This window comes from Neophocaena asiaeorientalis, unplaced genomic scaffold, assembly GCF_003031525.2.
Source record: "Neophocaena asiaeorientalis asiaeorientalis breed wild unplaced genomic scaffold, Neophocaena_asiaeorientalis_V1.1 scaffold55, whole genome shotgun sequence".
Lineage (NCBI taxonomy): Eukaryota > Metazoa > Chordata > Mammalia > Artiodactyla > Phocoenidae > Neophocaena > Neophocaena asiaeorientalis.
The window spans coordinates 4,961,527-4,969,064 of record NW_020175684.1 but is presented as its reverse complement, the minus strand read 5'-3'; positions in this window follow the sequence as shown (position 1 = coordinate 4,969,064).

Here is a 7,538-nt window from a genome sequence, read left to right as displayed (position 1 = left end):
GAAAGCGGGGGTGGTGGAGGAGGGATAAATGATATGCTTAGTTTTGTCTCCAAGCCTGATACCTGAAGATATGTATATAGCTGTCTTCTTTTTAGTCTGTTGTGATCCTTGATCTTTGACTATCACATGCTTGCTCTTCATATATGAGAATTGGGTCTGTGCACTACAGAAGCGCTACTTTTCAACCCAGGCCCGGCTCCACTTTGGTTAGGTTAAATTTTTTCAAGTCTTAGCAAACAGTTGCCTTAATTTTATAGTTACTCATGAATTTGTATATTTCCATCACTTTTGCGGTAATGACCTCAGGGAAGGAAATGTCCTTAGATTATCAGCTACTTGAGTAAATGCTCACTTCTCTGGAATTTTAGTTCATCAACTTTTGTTTCTTTCATGGTTCTTTGGTGCATTAAAATTATGATACTTGTAACTTATCTATCTTTCTTAGCAAGGATGGAAGTTCCCTGATAATCAGTAAGGAATTAATTGTCTGTAAGTATTAGAGTTATGTATGGACATGAACTGCTTTTATGAAGAAATCTATTCAATACTGGTCAATTTTTTTTTTTTTTTTTTTTTTTTTTTTTTTTTTTTTTTTTGCGGTACGAGGGCCTCTCACTGCTGTGGCCTCTCCCGTTGTGGAGCACAGGCTCCGGACGCGCAGGCTCAGCGGCCACGGCTCACGAACCCAGCCGCTCCGTGGCATGTGGGATCTTCCCAGACCAGGGCACGAACCCATGTCCCTTGTCCCCTGCGTCGGCAGGCGGACTCTCAACCACTGCACCACCAGGGAAGCCCCTGGTCAATTCTTAAGAGTCGAAGAGTAGAATTAGGGGGAATGGAGAATCTATCTAGATGACCCTCAATATTACATGACTAAAGGGAGCATAAGAAGCATGCAATTAAAGCAACATAATGCCACTTCAAAGACCTCCTTTGGGTCATTTTCACCAGTTGCCTATTTGTAAAGCTTTCTGGTCTAAGGAAAAACATGTCTCTGTACTCAAATCCCCATTCTATTAAAAACTAGTTCTATGCTATTGAGAAAATGATTGAATATATCAGACTCTTAATTTAGTCATCTGAAAACTCGGAATGATCAGCTCTTTCCTACCTGGATTGGTTAATAAGTTACCTAAACATATAGTGTTTAAGACAATAAATCGAAACGATATTTCAGAGTTTCTATGGGCAGAAATTAGGATGCAGTTTAGCTGGGTGGTTTTGAATTGAGGTTTCTCCTGGGACTGCAGACTAGATTTTTTTTTTTAACATGTTTATTGGAGTATAATTGCTTTACAATGGTGTGTTAGTTTCTGCTTCATAACAAAGTGAATCAGCTATACATATATCCCCATATCTCTTCCTTCTTGCATCTCCCTCCTACCCTCCTTATCTCACCCCTCTAGGTGGTCACAAAGCACCAAGCTTATCTCCCTGTGCTATGTGGCTGCTTCCCACTAGCTATCTATTTTACATTTGGTAGTATATATAAATCCATGAAAGAGAAAAACAAATACCATATGCTAACACATATATATATGGAATCTAAAAAAAAATAGTTCTGAAGAACCTAGGGACAGGACAGGAATAAAGACACGGACGTAGAGATGGACTTGAGGACACGGAGAAGGGGAAGGGTAAACTGGGATGAAGTGAGAGTTGCAGACTAGATTTTGAGTGGGGCTTCTATCATCTGAATGCTTATCTAGAGCCAGCATATCCACTACCAAGACTGCTCAATCACATGTTTGACAAGCTGATTCTGGTTGGTGCCAGGAGGACTCACTTATTGACTAGTAATCTGGATTTCTTCACAGGGCTGCATAAATGTCCTCATAACATTGTAGATCACTTACCCCAGAGCAAGTGTTCCAACGAAATTTAAAGCAGAAGCCTCAATATCTTTTATGCCTTAGCCTTGGTAGACACACGACATCATTTCCAATGTATCCCACTGCTTATACAGGCCAAACCCAATCCTTAGGGGATTACCTAAAATTGAGAATACCCAGAGTCAAGGATCATTCAGTACTACACTGTCCAACTCTGGTAATGGTTGTGAGATCCAAATGTGTTGAGAAATATGGAATACCCTGAATCGGTAAATTTTCCATGCTAATAATGACTAGGGTACAAGAGAAGAAAGTATATATATATATGAATATATATAGTATAAAGTACTGTATATAGTGGTATATCCACATATATATTAATATTATTATGATAAAATAAATGCCATTCTTAAACCATCTCCTCACATTTTTAAAATACAGAAAATAATTAAAAGTACAGACTGAGGTGAAATGAAAGTATCTGGATATGAAAGTCTGAGGTAAGCATGAATCAAAACAATTAGAATAGAATACACCTTAAAAGCAATTCTCCAGAGAAACTTACTTTTGGTTCAATCGTTGACCTTCATTTTAAGTTTTCCAATTCATTTCCACTATATAAAAGTTGTGGTACTTGATACACATTTTATTTTTTCCAGAAGTACACATATAAAACATGTGCATATTATAGAAATATAGCTATATGAATAGACTCACATGAATATTCTGTTACTTATAAAATATCACAGGGCAGTTGATCTTGTGCAACATAACAAAACAACCCCTTTACTGATGCAAGTGAATACATAAACAAGACTTAGAAAGTTAATATATCATTTGATCAAAAGTACACATCATTAAAACTACAATTGCACCAATAACAATAGTTACTTAAAGTCGTTGAATGTTGCATAAAAGAAAATGTGCTTTGAGTTTTATTTTAAAACTCATAAATTTATTTTATTAATACTCATAAATCTAAGAGGCAGGATATAACTCTTCTTTCTTAAAGGGAATATAATTTTCTTTAGGAAATTGAAATTATTTGCCTATGGGCTCATGACTATTTAATAGAAATTAAACAGTAGAAATTAATGTATTGGTATCATAACACAAAGCCATCTCCTTTTTTAACTTTATTTTTTATTCCAAGGCTTTGTTCTCGGTTGTTGAAAAAAATTAGTTATTCTGGTAAATAGACTATTGAAAATATTAATTGTTTATTGGCACTTAAGTAATGTACTTGAATTTTAATTTCTAAAATGTTGTGAGCTACTTGTAGTAAGAGAAACTCTAAATACTAGGAGCAGAGAGAGGTCCATTGAGAAATTATCACCTTCAATAAAACATGATGAAGTCCTACTTAGAACAGTGAGATAGGGTTAACAATAATAGGAATACTTATATATTACTTGCTATATTATAGGAACTGTTCTAAGTACTTTGGCATATTATTTTATCTATTCTCATAATAATACAATAACATGGATATTATTACTCTGATTTTTTTTCTTGTAAGGAAATGGAAGCACAGAGTGTTTGAGTGACTTGACCAAATTCCATAGGCATGGATTTAAGCTGTCCCAGCTGTAGACTATAAAATCGAAACAAATACACAAAGGTAGCTGTCCAGATGCAAGAAAAGAGGAAAGATCAAGACACTCTGAATATAAAGACAGTCTGGTAGCAACATGAGGCCTGTTATCAAAATTTTCTAAAAGGATTTATTGTCCCTAAAATAAGAAACATCTGGAGTAGAAGAGTAGATGCTATTTTGACATGGGTACAAACCTGAATTCATCTGCAAGATACATCTATCTTGCAAATACTGAAACTCTGGATTTCCACAAATCATATTTGCCCTGATTCAATTAAAAATTCAAACTCTAGGGAATCAAGATACTGATTGAAATTTTTATATTTTGAAAGATTTAATTGATAATGTGATATTAATTACCCACAAAATAAGTAGACTATGAAAATTTGGCAGTAATATTCAAACATATCCTACTAACATATTACAGATGCTTACAAATTCAACAAAAGCAATACAAATATTTTTGTGACTTTTTTAGCTTTATAAAATATTTTTACCAATGTACCAAAAGTATGCTTATATGAATCACTCTTTAAACAAATGTATAGTTTACTAAATATTGAGATTTTATTTTAAAATTTGCAAAAATCAGATACAAGAAAACAAATGAATTTTCAGGAAAAAAACAAACAAACCTCCCATTAAGTAGTTTCCTTTCTTATACATGAAACATCCAAACCATTACCATAAATATAAGTTCAATCAATCCAAGCCAATTTGATTTGATTCAACACATATTTATCCTGCTGATAGAGTGTATGCTTCACTATAATATGTTTGTCTGATTTAAATGAAGAGAGTACTTATAGGATAAAACACTGAAGCTTTAATTGTGGGAATCTAGAAGAATAGTCTAAGAGCTTAAAAATTCACTTAAAAAAAGGAAATAGGGTTTCCCTGGTGGTGCAGTGGTTGAGAGTCCGGCTGCTAATGCAAGGGACACGGGTTCGTGTCCCGGTCTGGGAAGATCCCACATGCCATGGAGCGGCTAAGCCCGTGAGCCATGGCCGCTGAGCCTGCGCATCCAGAGCCTGTGCTCTGCAACGGCAGAGGCCACAACAGTGAGAGGCCTGCGTACCACAAAAAAAAAAAAAAAGGAAATAAAAGCAGTCTCAATGTTTGCAAAAAATTTTTTTATACATTGACTTATTTCTTCCTTTTATAATTATTACTCTTTCACTCATTCATTCACTTATTTACAGCTCTTTTTTGAGTGCCAATTATGTTTCTGAAATGTGTCTGATGCTGGTAATTTAGTGTAATCAAAGAGAATTTGTCCAGGCCTCCATAATGTTTAATGTCCAAGAGTCATTCAATATTATGGGCTGGTTATTTATAAATGGTTACTTTTGAGTTATAAACTTTCTTTAAATCAACAGATGCCATGTATTCATAATATATATATAGCATTGTATATTATATAATAAAGGCAAACAGGTGCCCTTACTGTTTGGTGAATAAATTGATATTATCCCGCAAAATAAGTAAGGTAGGGGCTTTTACTGATGGGCTAAAATTCCCAAAGAACCTAGATACCAATCAAATATTTTCCTTAATGAAGTAGATAAGACAAAAATCATTGGTATTGGAGGAATAAAAACAAAAGCAAAAAGGTTTTATACCTCTCCCCATGTTAAATCCTTAAGTATGAGTGATAGGTTTCCAAAGAATTTAGAAGCTGTCACATGATAAGGCTTCTTGTCCTTGAGCCTCAGAGAATGCTCACAGACCAGCAAGAGAGTGTTCACGCCATTCAAGCCAAAATGATGGGGAAAAGCAGATCCAGGTTGAGTGTTTGAGAAAGGGAATTGTTATTTTCATATGCTACATATTTAAAACTTCCTTTTTTGAATACATTTATTTTTTTGAATCCTTGCATTAAAAGAAGTAACAAAAAGATTAGGATGATCTAATCTGTTCCATTGTTTAGACATCCTCAGGGGTAATGAGAGAAGAGGTAATTCCAATGGAGACAATAGTCTACAACACCTATTACTTGGAACACATGTATGTGGATGCAATGAAATGAGTATTATACAAAAAAAAATTTTGAAAGTAATTTTTCTTAATGGGAAAATTATAAGGAAAATTAAAAACAGAATTTGAGAAACAGAAATGAGACTTTTTTAGTTTCTTATCTCTTGGAAACCTATAATTCCAAATGGTTTTCAAACAGATGTAAATTCTGTTTTCATCTGTTTCATCTGTTTCCATCTGTTTGAAAGCAATTTGTTTATCTTTTCAGAAGGTAAGAAAGAAAAACAAAACATTCCGTAAGCCTATCTGAAATATATACTAGAATGCAAAGCCCAGAAACTGTGCTTTTAGTTCTGAAAATTTATCCAGTTCTGAAGTTTTTTTTATGTTTTCCATTTTCTAATAACCCCTCTAATTACAAAATGTCATTAATTTTAGATATATTATAGTTTGGAAAATTCCATTCAGCTAGTACTTCTGTTTACCATTAATATATTATTCATTGCAGATATCACCATTATATGAAGTACATATTAATTAATTCTCTACTTTAATTAATCAATTTAAATTAATTCTCCACAGCAATTCTCTAGTTTAACCATATAACTTAAAATAATTTAAAATTTGTATGCATCATTTCAAGTTTGATAAAATTATGTTCGCTATTTTTAAATAGCATTATTTTATTCTAGTTATAAATTAAATATATGAGCAATGTTGAAAATTTGCAAATACAGAAAACCAAATGAATAAAAATCTCTTATATGACCGTTACTCTTCATATATTAGTGTACCTGATTTCTGTTGAAGTAACCCATTATGGGATTCAAATAAAATTGGCTCTAACTCCATCACTATCCTTTGCTGTTTCTCCTCTTCAGCTCCAAAACAAAGAGTAAGTATTATCTGTACAATGCATCCCATTGTGACGCACGGTTTTTTGAAAGCCTTTGCCAATGACAGCTTACATCGCGGTTCCACGCAGAAAACAACAGAAATTGAATACTACACCCGATTACTTGAGATATTTTGTGTATTCAAAACAACACTAACTCTCCTTTTAAAAGACGGACCACTTTCCCATACTTTGTGCTTTTGCAAGAATACATAGTTGACAGAGATATTGATATTCAAGTCTTTTCCTATTTTTTTCATACCCTTTAGCATTGAGAGTGGAAAGTGACAGATTAGCTAGTTATTTTATATCACAATGTAATTTACTATATCATTAATAAGGCATATTTGCAGAAGTTTTATTTCTGGTCTTGCTATTCTGTTCCACTGATCTCTGTGTCTGTTTTTATGCCAATACCATAATATTTTATTATCATAGCTTCGTAATATGGCTTGAAATCAGGAAGTGTGAAACCTCCAGCTTTGTTCTTCTTTTTAAAGAGTAATTTAGGTAATCGGGGTCTTTTGTAGTTCCATAAAAATTTTAGGATTGTTTGTTCTATTTCTGTAAAAAATGCCGTTTGAATTCTGATAGGGATTGCATTGAGTTTGTACGTCTCTTTGGGTACTATGTACATTTTAACAATATTAATTCATCCAATCCATGAGCATGGAATATATTTCCATTTATTTGTGTCTTCTCCAATTTCTTTCATAAACATCAGTCTTATAATTTTCATTGTACAGGTCTTTCACCTCCTTGGTTAAATTTATTTATTTATTTCAATATTTTTAGTGATGTATTTAAACATACAGAATCATTTTGTTAAGTTTTACTATAGAATATATCATTTTAAAAACTTTTGCGATTTTTCCTTGGTTTCCTGCTTATAAAATAATTCTGTATTTGGGGGGTCAGATAATTAAGTACTTAATGATTTATCCTTCTTTGCTTAATATCTTACTCTATTTGAAATAATTTACTACATGTTATAAAAATAATGAATGTCAAGCAGGGTTAAGGACAAACACCATAAATGATATGCTGTAGTTTCAGAAAAGGAAAGATAGGAAGATAAATAAATATAACAAAACATAAACAGACTCTCAGATACATAGAACAAACTAGTGGTTTCCAGAAAGGAGGAGGAGTAGGGGGATGAGTAAAATACGTGAAGAGGATTAAAAGGTACAAACTACCAGACATGTGTGTGTGTGTGTATATATATATATATATA